This window comes from Halichoerus grypus, chromosome 8, assembly GCF_964656455.1.
Source record: "Halichoerus grypus chromosome 8, mHalGry1.hap1.1, whole genome shotgun sequence".
In the NCBI taxonomy this organism is placed as follows: Eukaryota; Metazoa; Chordata; class Mammalia; order Carnivora; family Phocidae; genus Halichoerus; species Halichoerus grypus.
In genome coordinates, this window is record NC_135719.1 from 82,571,499 (window position 1) to 82,589,554 (window position 18,056).

At 41.7% G+C, this 18,056-nt stretch overlaps 1 protein-coding gene across 4 annotated transcripts in view; it reads right to left on the minus strand.

Moving 5' to 3' along the window:
* STXBP6 (syntaxin binding protein 6) overlaps positions 1-18,056 on the minus strand; it is a 247,041-nt gene that overhangs the window by 207,997 nt on the left and 20,988 nt on the right. Inside the window, exon 3 of one of the 4 annotated variants that reach the window (XM_078053517.1) lies at positions 7,556-7,662. The exons of 2 other annotated variants lie outside the window; for them this stretch is intronic. The gene's annotated coding sequence lies outside the window, so the exon portion shown is untranslated. Of the gene's footprint in view, positions 1-7,555; positions 7,663-18,025; positions 18,045-18,056 lie in introns of those variants that run through there. One more of the 4 variants, XM_078053519.1, reaches the window with a different exon arrangement.

The window sequence follows — 18,056 nt, forward strand, 5'->3', positions numbered from 1 at the left end:
GATAGCTAAGATCATTTCCAGTTAACTTGTTTTGACTTCAGAGTAACGTCACACAACTATAACATTTTACAACACATCAAGTTAAGGCAGGCAGCAATGAAAAAATAAAATTTCAAAGTTGTTCAATAAGTGGAGAATTCTTGATCCCTGGGTTTTAATATTTGAAGTTCTAAAACTGAAACATACATCTTCAGATCTTATTTGATTTCCTAGAGATGTTTTTCTCTTAATCTCAACTGCAGACCACCTGGGTTCTTTGCTTTTCCATTTTCCTACTTGTCTCTCAAGGTAAAAGGGAGAAGAATCATACAAATTACACAAAACTATATAATAAATGATCGAAACACATTTCTTTCCCAGATCTAAGCCCCCAAATGTCAGGTTCCACAGTATCACGTAGCATAATCAAATGCAGAGAAAAGCTCTCCTCCCTTGGTGAAGCAGAAACCCAACAAGTCCACTCCCACCAACTGAGGAACAGGGCATGGCCACAGTGTCACTTACTCTTTGAGAACTCACTCCAACTTGGCTCTGACCCTCAGCTAAGCAGTGCCCATTTCCCAGTCCCACTGGTTTGTTACTGGGCTCCAAAGCACCCATATGTAGCCTCTTTAGGCAAAATGACACCACACACACACACACACACACACACACACACACCCTTGCATTTAGAACCAAAGAAAAATGCCAGAAACTTGTACATGACACAGTCCTAAATTCAGCAACAGTGAGTGCTACTGTTTGAGCCACAAATCATGCAATGCCATTCTTTATCTTTTCTAGAAAGAGTGGCACTCTTCAAAGAGAAATGCTATTCCGACAGGCTATTCCTAATCTCCACATCAGCCTAACTGCAGATGGGTATTAATTCTAAAACACCTGAAAGGTACAAAACACAACCTCCCAGCAGTGGCTCACTGAGATCTGGCAAAGCTGGGAGGAAGGAGGTCTTCAGAGTCTCTGAGATAATCTGAAATAGCCTCATATTCTTTAGGAATCATCTGTATAACTGATTCCACCTTCAAATGTATTCCTGGAATTGTGAATTCTCACTATTTTTATGATTTTTATCCGAGGCAATTGTCACAAAGAGTTATTAAGTCATGGCTCACCTCGTGATGGATACCCCCGCTTAGACTTCTAAGAGATTTACGGACTACTCCAAAATTGCCTGTTAGTAGATACAGAGGAAGAACAAAAATAATCTGGCCCTCATTTTCACTTCAATAAAACTTTTTCTCTAGTAAACCCGTTCAGGCAATTAAAAGCAATTCCAATTTCTACTTCCCAAGCCTTTATATTCTTTGCCCTTAAGAGAAAGAAGGCAATTAAATGGACAAAACCTGAATTTTAAGTCAGAATTCAAATTGCTTGGGGCTACTTCATACCTAAGTAAATAAATAAGTGAGACATAAACTAATAAATAGTTCATACATACGTGAAACATGTTTTATAAAGCATTCACCTACCTTTAACCCAGACTTTTAGTTAGGACTGCACTTTATGGAAAACTCCACATGCAAAGCACCTTTCCTCCTAGTACTTCAGGGCCCTTATGAACAGCAGAACTTTCTAAACAGGAAACCAAGGCACACAGAGGCGGGGTCATTTTCCTCCGTGACACCAGTATCCCAAGTTCCTGGCATTCCCCAGCACTAAGTTCGAGGCTCGCATCATTATTCACTGCATGCTTTTCACATGGAGATCAGGCTGTTTAGTGAACTTAACATGAACCAAAAGAAAAAAAATTTTTTTTTGCGATTTGGTCAGTGACAAATACAAAAGAAAAGAAAATTTTGACATGACCAATTGTAATGCCATCCCCATGGAAGACTACCTTTGCACCTCATATGGACTTCCATGTATTCTAAAACTATCTTCCACCAAGTCAAGATGACTTGCTAGAAAAGCCCAGGCATCTGACTTTCCAAGTACATAAATCTAAATGCAACAGGTCACCTAAAGCAGGTATTTAAATCAGTTTACTGTGACATATTTAATGTTGAGAAAAATAACAAACAAGGCTCCAGTGAAAAATGAATTTGCTCATAAACACAAAAACTTTTTTAGTATTTAATATCTACTCCGACAAAGAAATCTGTATTTTCCTAGGAGCTCTGAAACCCTTGACCTATTCTTTGCCTCATTCCCACACTGAACCACAAAGTAATTATGAAGCACTTGAATGGTGATGTGGGTTCTGATCCAAGCTTCCTATCTGATGACACTTTTCCAGATGGCACCTGAGGCTGTCAGGTGCCTCTTACGTGTGTAAATACTCAAGTCCATTATTTAAGGCTGCTAACTTCAGAGAGCCAAGGCCAGCTGAAAGGTTTGAAAGCACAAGTCCTTTTCTTATGATGGAAATTCTTCCCCGTGCCTGGGAAATGAGTTAATGATCTTCATTACCAAAGAGAAGCTACACTTATTGGCAATGGTAAACAAAAGACGAATTACCAAGTTCAGATCAACAGAGTGAAACAAAATAAGGATTTCCCTGAGGACCAAGAACCGTGAAATCCAGTGGTTTTAAGTAGCCATCTTTTAGATATTTGTATACTATTCAGTGAGGGGAAAATGAGAGTCCCAGGCTTAAGGCACTGTTATTCAGCTTTGGAAACTGCAGGATGCTTTCTTGCAGGATTTGGTTCAACTAACTACAAGATGAGAAAAAGCATTTCTATGCTACATGGTCAAGCAGTCATTTGGATCTTGGGTTCAGAAATAAGTGAGAAATACATGAGCTACTGAATTCCACACGCCATGCAGGCTTTTCTCCGGATGGCTGAAATCTTCAAAAGTTAACACTCTAATGAGTTACTGCTGTGTCTTGAATTTCCCTACTGTGACCAGAAAAACAACATATTCAGTGCATTGTTTTTCATTATACCATGGAGCTATAGCAACCACTCATCCTGCCTCTACATCTGCTGTTCCCTTTCAGAGGGCCATTCCATTTGAGGAAAAGAACTGCTAATTTTACTTGGTGGCCCCTAAAATGTACATGTCTAGCATAGCAGGCAGTGTTTACAGCTTCTAAGCTTTAATTAATCATCAATTTTTGGACATCAGTGATTCTATTTTATGGGGGAAAATACTGCACAAACATCTAGATTCAAATTCTGGTTTTGCTACTTATTAGCTGTGAGACTTGGAGCAGACCACTCACACATAAAAACAAAACTGGAAAAAAAAAGGAAGCTAATTTATAGGGTCACCAGTGATTCAGTTCTCAAGTGTTCTGATCTTAGGACGCCTTTATAGTCTTAAAATTATTGAAGACTCCAGGGGCACCTGGGTGGCTCAGTCGTTTGGGGAGCTGACTCCTGACTTCAGCTCAGGTCATGATTTCAGGGTCATGGGATGGAGCCCTGTGTGGGGCTCCATGCTCAGCTGAGAGTCTGCTGGTCCCTCTCCCTGCCACCCCCAGCCCCCCGCTCGTGTGCGCGCTCTGCGAGAGTGTGCATGCTCTCTCTCTTTCTCTCCCTCTCCTTCCCCTCTCTCAAATAAATAAATGGATAAAATCTTAAAAAAAATTATTGAAGACTCCTAAGAGCTCATCTTGGAAAATTCTAGAAAACAAAATACACACACACATACACACACACACTCCCATGTGGGAACATGTGGTCCCTAGAAAATTCTACCATACACATGTGAGAATATGAGAGTAAAAGAGGTGAATGGTATCTTAGTACTATTATAAAAATTGTTTTGGCTTCACAGACCCCTTAATAGGGTCTCAGAAACTCCCAGCAGCCTCAGACCATACTTTCAGAATCGCTAGCCTAGAATATCTTAACATATAGAAAGCAGGGAAGTGGTCAAAGAAGTTGAATCATATTAAAAAAAAAATTCAGGAGCCAACACAGAAGGGCTCCCACTGGCCAAAGATGAGATAATTTTAGTATCAGTAAGAATAAATGCAATGAATTGAAACACTAATATTTTTGAATTCATGAATTCTTAGGGAATCACATACTTCTCCTTCCTCCCTCACCCGCAGTCTCTGTGTCTGTGTCTGTCTCTGCCTCTCTCAATGGTTACCTTTGGAGAATATTACTCATTAGCTGGCTAATGGAGCCAGCTGTATCCCGGGATAACCAAAGAGCTGACTAGCAGGAGTTTGTCTTTATAGAAGCATTCTAGGAGATAAATGAAGAAATGACAAATGAAATAAGACTTTGAAACCCATAATGAATTGGTGGATTTAGGCAGAAACAATCGCTGTTGACTGTGAACATATCAACATATCTCACACACACGCACACATACACGCCTCCTTTTTTTTTACTTTCCCAGCCTTTATTTACACTGAACTTATGTTAATTTAAGTGCCTCCTGATGGGAGTACACAACACACTCATTATAGTATTCTTGACAAAATATGGAAACAGGGGCACCTGGGTGGCTCAGTCATTAAGCGTCTGCCTTCTGCTCAGGTCATGATCCCAGGGTCCTGGGATCGAGCCCCGCATCGGGCTCCCTGCTCAGAGGGAAGCCTGCTTCTCCCTCTCCCTCTGCTGCTTCTCCCTCTCCCTCTGCTGCTTCTCCCTGCTTGTGTTCCCTCTCTTGCTGTCTCTCTCTCTGTCAAATAAATAAATGAAATCTAAAAAAAAATGGAAGAATTTGATCCAGCCTCTAGATGTATCTATCAGTTCACAAGAAATATGGTCTCTAGAGGATTATGTTAAACAGAGGAACATTTAACATTTAACTCCATGGGATGTAATCAGCAAAATCCAGGCTATGGTAAACTTTGCAGAATAAATGATCTGGTTTGGCAAAAAATAAATTGCGAGGAAAGATCGTGGAAGGTAAGCCTATAGATTAAAAGAGACTGAAGAGGCATGTCAACCAACTGCAATGTATGGCCCTTATTTGAATCCTGATACAAACAAACTGAAAAGAAAAATAACAAGGAAAACAGATAAATTTGAACACTGACAGGGCGCCTGGGTGGCTCAGTTGTTAAGCGTCTGCCTTCGGCTCAGGTCGTGATCCCAGGGTCCTGGGATCGAGCCCCGCATCGGGCTCCCTGCTCCGCGGGGAAGCCTGCTTCTCCCTCTCCCACTCCCCCTGCTTGTGTTCCCTCTGTCACTGTGTCTCTCTCTGTCAAATAAATAAATAAAATCTTAAAAAAAGAAAATTTGAACATTGACTAGATAATAAATATTCAATTATATCAGAAGTTCTTAAAGTATAATGATATTACAGTACTAAAAGAAAAAAAAAAGAGTCTTTACTTTCAGAGAGGTGTACAGAAATACTTGCTATGAAATAACAGAATGTCAGGGATTTGCTTCAAAATAATCCAGGGTTGGGGATTGGAGGTGGGGGTCTAGGTGAAGCAAGTCCACAAACTGATCATTATTGATGCTAGGAGGAATGCATACAGGGTCCATTATAATATTCTTTCTATATCTGTGTATGTTTTACATTTTCCATACCAAAATAATAAAACAAAAGTAGCCACAAAAATGTTTTCTTCTCCAGCAATTCTGCTGAGATACCCACAGGCAGGACCTGGGCACTCTGCTTCCCAGCACCCAGTGGCATGGAGCACGAGGTATGGAGCACTAGGTACATACTCAGGGAGCACGTCAAACATCTGCAAAGCTGACCTGGCACAGGGCAGAGTCGGCAAAGAAGTCCTGAGCCAGTTGTCTCTGAATCAGAGACATCTTTCCAACAGAGCAGGAACCAAAATTGTATTTTCAGTATGATCATAACCAAGAAATATAAACAAAAACTCGACACAGAAAAAGGTATAAGAACTCTTCATAGAAAAAGAAAATATATGAAAACAGAAAGGTTTTTTTTTTCCTCATGAGTATAGGAACTATGAGAGTTTGCTTTTCTTCTACTCTCTGAATTTTCCAAATTTTCGTAGTTATTTTAAACATGGAAGGAAACCTAATAAACTTTATTTTTAAAATCACTTATAATATCAAAGCTCTATAGATAGCTATTTATAAGTAATAGTATTTTATTTGTTATATTTCTATGACCCTTTCTGTGGCTGGGGTAAAAAAGAATATTATAATAATGAAGAAAATATTGAAAACGATCACTGAGGAATTTTTAAATTGAATTATGAAAGCAATAGAATATCCTTTCTGGGGTGCCTGGGTGGCTCAGTCGTTAAGCATCTGCCTTCGGCTCAGGTCATGATCTCAGGGTCCTGGGATCGAGCCCCGCATCGGGCTCCCTGCTCTGCGGGAAGCCTGCTTCTCCCTCTCCCTCTGCCCCTGCTTGTGTTCCCTCTCTCGCTGTGTCTCTCTCTGTCAAATAAATAAATAAAATCTTTAAAAAAAAAAAAAAAGAAGAAGAATATCCTTTCTATATTTGGGAAGGGGGAGATATTCTTATTTTTTCCTCTACAAAATAAAGGAGAACTGGTATTTTAAAAAATCATAAGTGGAAAACCCAGCTCAAGGAGATCTCTTAAGTTCCTTCTAAAACCTCAACTTCCGGAAGGTGGGGGCAAACAGGGATGCCTGGCACCCAATGAAGGGGCTGTGTCCAGAGGCTCTGCCTAACATCCTGATCTGTGCCCTTCTACCAGCTCAAAGAAGGAGAAGGAGGGTTCAGTTTAATACCAAGACTCTATGCATGTTAATACCATATTCTCCAAAGATGTGTCCCACAAACAAAAAACGGATTCTTGTCTTTTTTAGAGAAAATATTCCGCTCAGATAAAGATTCTTCAAGAAGTAGACAACAACTTAGAACCTGATGCTAGCTCTAGTTATTTCACTTACAAAATAAGTGGAAGAGTAAGTGCATCAGTGACTATTAAAACATTGAACATGAAAAAAGAAAAATGTTGGAAATTTGGCATGGATAATTGTTATGTTTTCCACTCGGGTCTAATAAGACTTGATTTAGACTGCATACTGCCTTTTTTTTTTTAACCTTGCTATTAAATAAACAAACAACAAGGGAAAAAAAGCTGAAACTGCCACTTCTCATGTGCTTTACATATATTGTGGGAGGCTGTACTCACAGTGAAAGTCAAAATGACTCAATGTATGGCAGTGTAACCTTGTAGCTAAGAGTGTGAGCTTTGGATACATTGCCAAGGTTAAAAATCACTAATCGGCCATTTATTAGCTATGTGACCTTGGACAAGCTGTACAGCCTCTCTGTGTGTCAGAGGTTTCTCACCTCCAAAATAAAGATGAGAGTGGAAGTGTCACAGGGCTGCTGTAATAACTGAGATGAAAAATGGAAAATGTTTAGTGTGGTACCTATCACATACATGCTCTACAAATGCTACCCACTATTGCTGTTATAACCTAACATACTTTTGTTCTACTCTTCCCTCTTTTTTCCACCAAGACACAAAGATTTCACAAATTTCCAATTCTTCAGCCTCATTAGTGAATACTGTAATCTATATGAAATCTTGACTTTTCTATTTTCCCCAGAACAGAAATTAACTTTTTCTCTAGGAAAAGAAAAACAAAGATGGAATTAGATTACCCTTCAGTTTGTGCCAATCATGAGTGGTAGCGGAGTCCTAACTCCTAGAACCTGCAAAGAATCTCACCGTTTCTGAAGTCCTAGGCAATTCGCAGAATGAGAGAATGACTTCCTGATCCTCCCAAAATTTGTACTGGGGATCAAGTTTCCGAAGACACCAAATCTCTCATGGCTCTTTTGAGAAAACAAAACAAAACAAAACATTCAGATAATCCATGCCAATGAGAATGATTGGGAGGGGCGCCAGGGTGGCTCAGTTGGTAAAGCATCTGCCTTTGGCTCAGGTTATGATTCCAGGGTCCTGGGATTGAGTCTCACATCGTGCCCCCTGCTCAGCGGGGAGCCTGCTCCTCCCTCCCACTTGTGCTCTCTCTTGCTATTGCTATCTCTCTCTCTCAAATAAATACATAAAATCTTTAAAAAAAAAAGAATGGGAAAAATTCACACCATTTTAGAAAAAGGAACACAAGTCTTAAGAATACTTGCACATCAGACACTACTTTTACTCAAAAGAAAATGATAGGTGTGTTTGTATTATCAGGGGGATTCCTGGGTTGTGAACTTATTAAGAGCATATGAAAAGGATTGCTGAAATCATAAAATAAACCTAGGAAGGCACAAAACTTAAAACCAAAAAAATCAATACATTCCAGGGTACAAGGAGTAAGAAAGGAGAGATAGAATGGGTTTCACACATGCTTCAGGCTCTAAAAACATGGGAATTGGTATAAGAGGTAAAAGCAAAGTTATGTCTTACAGTGAAGAAAAGAGTTTGGTAGATGAAAGAGATAAAAGAAATTTGAGGTGAGTGCTGTCCAGATGGAGTGTCCATACAGAGCTGAGCAAGCAGTAAACATTTATTAGGAATACAAATATTCCTGTAACGGCATAATCAATGGTGTAGTCAATTAGATGTTAGGTATAAAGTAGTATCTCTGATTTTGCATATTTGCACCCAAGCTGAAGTGCATGTAATTTACCCACCGGAATTCTTCGAAAATAACCATTATTTATGTGGCTGGTTGTTAGGACATAAAGTGAGGGATCCCTGTCCCACTGCTGCCCCAATGTGGGCAGAACTCTGATATTCGAGTGAAGAAAGAATATAAAGTAGGGATAGAACCAGTAAAGCTGGTGAAAGATCTGCTGGGTCCAACTGTGACTCTTCAAGTCCTCACTAAAGCCTACCTGAAGGGATGAAATGGGTCCCGGAAGTCCGGGTGGAGAGAAGTGCTGCGATGGGCATGAGTGACACAGACAGGTCTTTAAGGACTCAGAGGCTCAGAGGCAGGGGGAGCCACGAGGAAGGAAGGCACAAGAGGTAATGGGATCACCAGAAGGCTTTGGGTTGAGCCCAGTTTAACTAAAAAATCTCCAGAGGGCAGGGAAAACCAGTTGATTCTTAGCTACCAAGATAAAAAGTTGACGGCAGAAGAAAAGGATGCAAATGTGTTCAAAGATCAGAATTCCAGGAGAACCTAGATATCATGGTCATTTGACTAAGGGTGGCCCTGGGCCATAATGCATCCCAATGACTCACTGGGCTCTACGGAATCCCCAAGGGACACGAGAGAACAGGAGGACTTCCTGGTTGAGGGCAGAGCCTTCCAGAGTGGAGATCACAGCGGGCAGCTCAGCAGGGGCAGACGGCAGAGTGGTTGAGATCTCTGACTGGGAAGCTCAAGTGCCTGGCTTTGATCCTTAGCTTGCCATCTACCAGCTCCAATTCAGTATTTGTTCTGTCTGCTCAATCATCCATCTCTGAATTTTCCCTCTGTCCAAATGCTTTTGGTGACCCCAGGCCTTCTCCCCAGGGGAGGCACTACAGGACCTCCCTGTACCACACAGCACAATTATACACTGCACCCATCTCAGCAAACTCGGAAAACCCATTGTTAGCCCGATCTTTGTATGTATGCCTTTCTGTTCTATCATCAGGGTGCTGTATTACTTCTTTATTTTCCCATCCTTCCTGCAGTGTACACAAACAGGACTCCCAGAAATTCTGGGTACATCTCACACCTCTGCCTCCGCCAGTGGCTTCTCACTGGCATGCAGCTCATGCCTTACACAGCTCCGTACTGAGTGCCTACCCCAGGCCCAGGCAGCAATGCACCAGAACCACAGACCTCCCATGAGGCCCAGGGGCCTCTCTGAGCCCAGGCTCTTCTTCCGTCTTACTCTTTGCCAGATGCATTCTCAAACCAGGGGAAGCTATCATTATCCCTAGCACCCCAAGCTCTCCTGGTTTTTCAAAGTACTGACCCAGAATTTAATTTAAAAAGACCAGATGTAGAAGCTAGCCATCAGTGAAGAGTAATGTGATAAAACATCAGGGGGTCAAACCTCTTTATTTTATGTTCTTCTTTGACATTAATGCCCAGCATTAGGGCACCCTCTGGACACTATCCTTTCCCTCCTGTCTTTCTACACTCTTCTCTCAAGAGTGATTTTTCAGAGTCACACACCTTGGTGTGGTAGGAAAATCCAAGTTCCAGAGCCCCGAGAGTTGCATTCTGGTCCCAACCTGCCAATATAAACAGTGTGGCCTGGGGACGGTCACCAAATGCCTCTAAGCCTTGGCTTCCCTCTATATCATGTTTTGGATGCTGAGCTCTGTTTCCTGCCAGCTGGAACACTCCGAGTCTCAGGTCCCCTTTTTATTTTTGGCTGGCCTAAGTGTAGGCAACTACTGAGATATGAAAATGCTGAGGTTCAATTCATGCAGGAGCTAAGTTCTTAATTTATAAACTTGTTCAGTGTGGGATCTTTCTGACTAGCTGCCTAGGCCCCATAAGAATGCTACCATTACTAGCCTACTACATGCCCGGCACTGTTCTTAGCAGTTTGCAAATTCAACAGAGACTTCCTAAAGAATCTTCAGGAGGCTAGGGTTCTTTGGCTGCCATTTAACTCAGCCCCCTTCTGCTCTGTCAAGCTCGAGAAGCAATGCTTGGTGGACTTTACACCTCATCTTCCACTTTACAAGCTTTACAATACCTCCTAAAGATGTACACAAAAGCACAGGAGAAATGTATCAGCTACAAGGAGCCTCATCTGTAGAATGAACTAAGGCTTTTAAAAAAAATGCTAAGAACAAAGCAGGTGGTTTAGTTATTTTGAGAGCAAGAAAAAAGGATCAAGGCAGGGCCAAAACTATTGCTTGGGACAAACCATGAGGGACTATGGACTCTAAGAAACAAACTGAGGGTTCCAGAGGGGAGGGGGTGGGGGGATGGGTTAGCCTGGCGATGGGTATTAAAGAGGGCACGTACTGCATGGAGCACTGGGAGTTATACGCAAACAATCATGGAACACTACATCAAAAACTAATGATGTAATGTATGGGGATTAACATAACATAATAAAATAAAATTTAAACACACACACACACGAACTATTGCTTGGGTACAACGGTATAAAACAGCAGGTGTCAAGGACATGCAATGCTCATCAGCAACTCTGTGTTCCCTTTGTGGGAGAAAAATGACCCAATTCCTTAAAGGCCCAGATAAGAGAACCCAAGTCTTGCCTCTTGAATGCTCCAGGGTCTGAAGGAGCTTGTGTTGGGTAAAGCAATTCTTGCCTTGGGACTAGTTTGAGGGGGGGAAAAAAAAATCCACGGTTTCTTATGACCTTAACCATTTATAAACCCATCACAGAGCTAACTTACCAAATTACACAAACAATAAACACAAAGGAGTCAGAGGCAGGAAAGATCTAGCATCATGCTGGACTTGGTTTTGGCCTCACCGGGCAGAGAAAAATGGATGAGACATGGAGAGAGAGGAAGACAGGCACCGGGATGGGGCAGAGTAGGGGGGAATAAACAGGTCCTTGAGGAAGAACACGGAGACTGACCTCAGAGAGCACAGTAAGCGGCTGGCTCGCAGCAGAGCCCTCTAGGCTGCAAAACATTTCATTCTGCGGCTGGTATTTTGAGCACCGAGGGATTTCTCCCACTATCTTTCCTCATCGTGCTCAGCCTGAAGACATGGACACTGGCTCTGTCATTTACCTAATCTTTTCAGAATCAGTAATAAATAGATGCGAGATCTGAAAGCCTGCATGCTTGAATTCTCTCTCTCTCTCTCTTTTTTTAAGAGATTATAGGCTTGTGCATCTTGATTACTTGATGAGGATTTTTATCACGACCTTCGGATGTTTTGAGATTATCCAATTTAGCATCTTATTATACAACCCAAGTGCTGTTTTTCTCTGGTGATCCTTTCAAACTCTTTTTCCCTCTCAAGGCTAAGGAATGCTGGCTCTGATACCTTACCATTCAGAGAAGCATTTTTTGGGCTCTCAGCTTACTGCTTCTAAACTACAGACTGGTGGGCCTGCTCGGCTTTTAAAGCCAAAGCACGACACACATTACCAATGACAACAGATGTCTCTAAAATGGCTCCCTACTTACCCTCCCTTCCAAGCTCATCACAGTGGCAGCCACAGGGGACTCAGTCGAATGTGGCCTTCTCTCAAAGGTCTGGATTGCCCTGTCAGTGACCTTCAGAAGCAACATGACCACGTAAGGCAAAGAAGCACCAAATTAGTCCAGCAATTAAAGATGCTACAAACTCAAGAGCTTTAAGTTGATTTATGTTTTCTGTAGGAACACAAAGTGATAAAAGACATATTTTTTCCTGATAAAATATCACTCCCAGGACATACTACCAAAAGAGAGGTGGGCCCCATGTCATTTAAATATTCTCTCCCAGCTGAATGTCCATTGAAACCAGAGGTGAGGAGGTTTAGAGGAAATGGCTAAACTGTTAAGAAACAGCCAAGCCCATTACCTCATCTGAACCCCAGCCGAAAGTCTCTCTCCTCCCTTAATCCTGCAGCCAGCGTGGGTGACCTGAATATCCAAACCCCTGGACACCTTGTCTCTGTTCTCTCCACTGCCTCACCTCCAATGAACCTTTCCTCCACGCCACCCAAATCACCCACGGCCCAGTCAAACATCCCGCCCTTTGACAAAAATAGCCTCATCTTCAGTTTCCTTATTAAAATCCCCTTCACTGGGATCAACCATTAGGACCTCCTCAAAAGTGTCATTTCACATCCCTTCTTACTCAGCCACCTTTCTAATAAGGCCATCATTCCCATAACACACTCTCCATAACAGCCTTGCCAAAGGCTCTAAGCTTACCTTGCTCACCCTTCTGCCAAACCCCACCCTCAGAGGACACCCACCGTAGCTGTGTCTGTGCCCACAGCTGAGCACCTGGGCACGGGATAAAGTGCACACAGCCAGATGGTGTCACTCTACACCAACACCAACTGCAAATGAGTCCTCTGGGATGCTGGGCGATCCCACCACATTTCTCCCGCAGACCCACTCTTTCTCTCTCTTCAACTATTATTTCACTTTCAAACTGTGTTTCTAAACACCCGCCCCCCACCCCCACCCCCCGCCAATCCTCAGATGACCTGGCCTCCTAACAGTGATGGAACGCATCAGTCAGCAACTTCATGATACCAGACCAACCTTTCATCTCTACCAACCTCCAGCTTCTTCCCTCCTGTTGCATCCTGTTCCCTCCTCTCATCCAATGTCAACCACTCCACTTGGGCTTTAGATTCCACCCCATCCGACCTTCTCAGCCTCATATACTCATTTACCTCTGTTCTCTCCTGTTTATTCAGTCAATTTCTCCCTTTCAATCAGATCCTTCCCATCAACATTTCAACATCTCAAGTCCTACCTTTAAAGCACTCTACCTCAACCTCCCATGTCTCTAGGTTAGTGTCTTATTTCTTTACTTCCTTCACAGGAAAAATAAAAACTGGCCTCCTTGGGTATCTCCATTTTTCATCTCCCATTCATTTTTCAACCCATTCCAATCTGGCTTGGCTCTAGCTCTTCTAAAAAAGCTCCAGTCGAGGTCAATAATGACCTCTGTTGCCAAATTCAAATGAGAATCTTTTCATTCATCTTATTTGACATCTTGACAGTGTTTGGCAACGTTCATTACTCTCTCCCTGAAATATTCCTTACCTTGGCCTTCACAACCAACGCTTTCCTTCCTACTGCTGTCACTCCCTTCTCTTCACCAGCTCGCCCTCCTATACCCATTCTTTAGGGTTCAAGCTCCCCAAAGCTTGAACCTAGGGCCCCCTTTTCTTTTCAAGCTACATTAGTGATCAAAAGCCCAACTACCCATGAGGGTAAGCAAGTAAGACAATGAAGTGAAGCAAAGTTGACTTTCACTTCCTTCTCAACTCTACTTAAAAACACTGCAGAACAAGCAGGATACCTGGCAACAGACCCCAGGCTTCAGGGCAAGATGACAATAGGGAGAAGTGCAGACTACAATAAAACGGAGAGCAGATGTTCCTACCAGAACAACTAGCCAGAGGTCCTGAGTTCTACAGGAAAACTCCTGATCTTTAAATCTCATCAATTAAGATGAGATTTTTAAAAATCTGAGTTCTACAGGAAAATTCCCCATCTTTAAATCTCATCAATTTCACTTCTTTGTTGTCCCTGTTCTCAGACCAGCTCTACCTGATGGTAGCACAGCAGCTGTTAGACCTCCAGACCTCCGGACCACATCCTGCCAGGTTTAAGCTGAAAGGAAGAACAATTCTCTTCCTGGAGCTCCCCCACAGTCTCAAAGTTCCCTCTGATTGGGCCAACTTGGATGACAAGGCCATTCTTGGATCAACCATGGGGCCTGGCTACTCCAGGAGGGATTGGCCAACCCTGGGTCACACACTTGGTTTGGGAGTCAGTGGTAGAACTTGATCTAGAGCACAAGGTCTGAGATTGGAGGATATGAAATTTCTTAAAGGGAAATTAGGGTGCTGCCATCAAAAGAGAAAAATATATTCTAGGCAGCCAAAAAAGCATAAACATGCGGCAGCAACTTGTTCAAATATTTTAAAAACACTACACAGGCCAAATAAAGCAGGTTTGCTGGCTGAAGGTGGCTTGTCAACCTCCAGTTCCAATCCTCCTTTCTCCATTTGTTTCCTAGGTGATCTCATCCAAGATTGAGCCTTCATTTACCATCTCTATACCAAAAATGCCACATTTTCATCTCTGACTCATAAATTCAACTGCCTACTCACCATCTTCACTTGGATGGCTCAAACTCATCTCCAATTCAATTTGTCCAAAATGAAATTAATGATCTTCTGACCCTGCACCCCTCCTCCACCCAAAAGTGGAGTTCTTATTGCAGGGGGCGGGGGGTGGGCTGGTAAGGGGAGACAAGACCAATGTGACTGAGGTATTGTTAAAAGAAAAAACAATCAGGAAGTCAAATATAAGACTCCACTGAAATTCTTTTGTTACTTCAAATATTCAAGAAAGGCATTTGATATCTTAATTCATCTAAATTTGCAATTTCCATTTTCCACCTCTTCCCAATTTAAAGACCCTTTAGAAATATAGTTTCATACCAAAGGGAGAAAGATTGTCAAGGATTGTCCAAGGGTGCTTTTTCTTGCTTGTTTGTTAGCACAGCTGTAATGTTCTAGCAAACGTATTATCAGATTTGATTCTTAACAACAACCCAGGAAGTTGATAAAGCGTATTTCCATATTTCATCAATCTAAATAATCACTGATTGTAAGACGAAACATTATTTTATGCACCACTATATTAGAAAAACACAACAAATTAAACCAAAACCTATGCACAGTGAAACATATCGTTTTCAGATATATTAAAATGTAAAATAAACAAAATGTACGTCTTAGAATCTTTGAAAAATGTTATCATAAGCCTCACTTTTCAGATAAGGAACCAGAGGCTCTGAGACTTGCTTGGAATGGACTTGAACCTATGGCGAGCAGTTTCCTCTTTCCCCCACCCCCAGTCGAGTCTCTAGGTCTGAATGATCTCTCGAGTTTCTTCTGGAGCCCCAAAAGATTTTCTGATACAAAGTTGGCAAAGGAAAATCAGAACTGAGTCAACTCAATACACGCTTTTAAACTGACGTGGATTCTAAGACTGAGGATAATTTAGAACTTTTCTCTTGCTCCTAGATCGCCTGGGAAATACTGCTAGCATAAACAGCAATACACACCAGGCGTGTAAAAAAAAGATTACATCATTAATTTCACCGCTAATTCAGTAGGATTGGCACAGAAACTTATGGTTGACTATAAATTTTAAGTATAATTCACAAGACAATTTTCACTTGTGAAGGGATATTACTGGGCACCTAGTCAAGCTAAAACTTTCATTCCTTGTAATGAAATATGTCCATTTAATGATTTTGTTTCTTTGTTTCAAAAAATACCCAGTTGGAAAGGTGCCATGTTATATCTAATTACTGCATACACTATTGCAAAGCAAATGTGTAAGCCTAAGAGTTTTAATCAGTCTGTGCAAGAAGCCTTTTGATTTGAACATCCAACATTCATTAAAAAAATTAAAGAAAAAAAACAATTCAAAACAATTATTGCAAAAGCCAAGGAATGCGGCGTGTGGATCTAGATAAGACTGAATAGGCTGAATTGATGACCAAGTTTAAGTGTAATTGTTTTTATATTCTGTATTCCCCACAGTACCTAGAACAGTGTCTTAAAACCACAAACTGCCTCAGTACACATGATGAGACATGCAGTAAGGAAAAGGAGAGTCCCTCTGTAAATGTTCCTTCTTCCTAGGTCTGTTCTGGCTCTGGAGGAGAAAGTCTAGTGAATTCTTGGGGGTGAGCCTACTGTGAGCCTATCTTTGTACGAAAGGCACATCGAATTTAATACTGCAAGTCCTCAAGGAGCTAATAGTCTAGTGAGTACAAACATAAGAGATACGCAGGTAGCAGATTATCTTTAGGTATGCTTGTAACTGAGCAATATACTCAAATGTTTTAATATCACGTCCAACCGGCAATGGATGTAGAATTAGGAGAGCTAGTGCTGCTAGTTGCTAGATATGACCTTGAACGAGTCAGTTCTCTGATTCTGTTTCCTTAGTTATTACCTACCCATCCCTCAGGGCTACTGCAAAATAAATTAAGGTAGGAGAAAATCTTCTGCAAATCTTAAAGCATGATACAAAGTAAAGCATTATTAGGGGTACTAGTAAAATGTCCTATTGCCCAAAATATTGCAGGGATTTCTTTTTGAGGTCCCTTAAGATGAAGGCAGAGGGCTCTTTCGAAAATGCAAACCTGATCATTCATTTCCTGGTTTAAAGACGCCTTTTTGCCAAAGGATAGATTCTCAACTGTTTGGCTTGGTAGATAAGGCTTTTCAAAAACTGGCTCCCTGTGCAACCCCATCTCTGGTTTTACCTCTCAAAGACCACAACAAGCATACAATGGCTGTCTGATCACATTCTCTTCCACACTTCTTTGCCTTTGCAATTTTGGTGAAGTTCCTGGATATGATTATCTTACCACTCCCAGGACTCCACAGACTGCTATTATAGTACTTCCCACATTATCATGAGGTTCTGACCTTGTCCAGGGCAAGAAGGGGTGGGGGGGATGACAATGTTTTCTCCTCCCCCATACCTTGTACAAAACCCAACCTACAGCAGCTCAGTAAATATTCCTTCAGTGACAGCAAAGGAGATCCTCATTTGCATATCACAAAAAGTGGTGCCAAGGAGAGAATCTCAAGGGAAGGCTGTCAACTGAAAAAAAGGCTTAGAGGCCCTAATAAAAACCCTACAGGTCCACATCTCTTATCCAAATGCCCTAAGGCCAGATGTGTTTTGGAATTCAAATTTTTTGACATTTTAGAAAGGTAAAATGTACCTTCTCCTCCCAGTGGAGTGTAGGTCAGCACTCCGTACGCAAACACAGTAATACTTCCGCAGGGGAACTTACAAATAACCATGCTAAAGGAGATAAATGAATACATAGGCTCATTCGTTCAAGTCATGTCTCGCCACCAAATGGGTTATGAGAGCTTTCAGAGCCTTCTGGATTTTGGAATTAGAGAGAAGGGCTAGTGGATCCATACCACCTGATTTGTATCCACAGCTCTTTCAAATCCATTTTCTTGTTTGCTCAGAAATATACTACGGCAGGCTGACCTATGTTCAGGCAACAAATAAAAGTGGCCATATACCCAAACATCAGCAGACAGGCTATAGAACACTCTGAGAAGGGGTTCAGAGGCACCCACACATGGTCATCATCACTGACAACTACAGCAGTCTCTGAGAATAACAAAACAGAAACAAAAACAACAGCTACAAAAATTGCTAAATCCAGCACTGAAGGACCAGGTAGGAAAAGCGGTAATCCACAGAGCAGGAAATGAAGGTATGAATGATTTTGTATGCAAATAATAAATATTGTTAGGAAGTCCTATTACTGATTTCTAAAGGGCTCTCCAACTGTGGGCACAGAAATGCACACATACAAACAACGGCATTCATAAGCTAAAATCAAGCTGTCCCAGACCAACCGGACTTGCTTCCATGTGAAAATAGAAACAGCAATGCATGCTACCTGCTCTCTCGGACTGCCGAAAGGAACGGAATAACACCACAAATAAATATATAGAGATAAATACATATATTCTTCTAAACCACCAGAAAGATCCCCATGTAATGCCTCACATGAAAAACTTCGTTTAGGGTGCCTGGGTGG